This window comes from Nematolebias whitei, chromosome 16 (genome assembly GCF_014905685.2).
Source record: "Nematolebias whitei isolate Nwh7 chromosome 16, NemWhi1, whole genome shotgun sequence".
Classification (NCBI taxonomy): domain Eukaryota; kingdom Metazoa; phylum Chordata; class Actinopteri; order Cyprinodontiformes; family Rivulidae; genus Nematolebias; species Nematolebias whitei.
Window position 1 is genome coordinate 1,054,382 of NC_056513.1, and position 725 is coordinate 1,055,106.

Genomic DNA, 725 nt, shown 5'->3' on the forward strand with positions numbered 1-725 from the left:
ACTCACTGACACATCTGTACTCACTGACACATCTGTACTCACTGACATTTAACACAGGGTGATCTCATTTAGATCTAGTTTTTCATTGATGCTGATTCTGTTTATGCTTTTTGTTTTATTCCTATTTAACACACGGTCATCAGATCTGAGTTAGTGTTTCATTGTTTCTAATTATGTTTTCTGTTTTTATTCCATGTTAGAGCTGTCATTTCTAACCTGAACCCAGAGCCTGGCCCCACCCGACCTGGATTCAGACCAGGCCAGGCATTATATAATGTACGGGCTGGGTCGGTGTCGGGCTTTTTATTGCGCGGCCGACAATCCAATATATGCAAACATGGCTTGCCATACTACACCAGCTGCATGCAGCCATTTGACCGCGCGCTGACCGGCCGGTTGAAAGAGGTCAAAATGGGGGGTCGGTTCGGACCTGTAATTATTATTACTTTGTCAGATCGGGTGGGGTTCAGAGATGATGGCTACGGGCTGGGGCCAGGTCGGTTCGGATTATTTGGACCTGAGTGCAACTTTATTCCATGTGCTGTAATTATGTCTTGTTACTTTTTATTTGATGCTGTGATCTTTTTGTTCTGCACTCTGGTCACAGTTTCTGTTTTAAATGTGCTCGATAAATAAATCTGACTTGACTTATGTTCATGGACAAAATGTCATTTCAATCATCCATCCATCCATCCATCCATCCATCCATCCATCCATCCATCCAT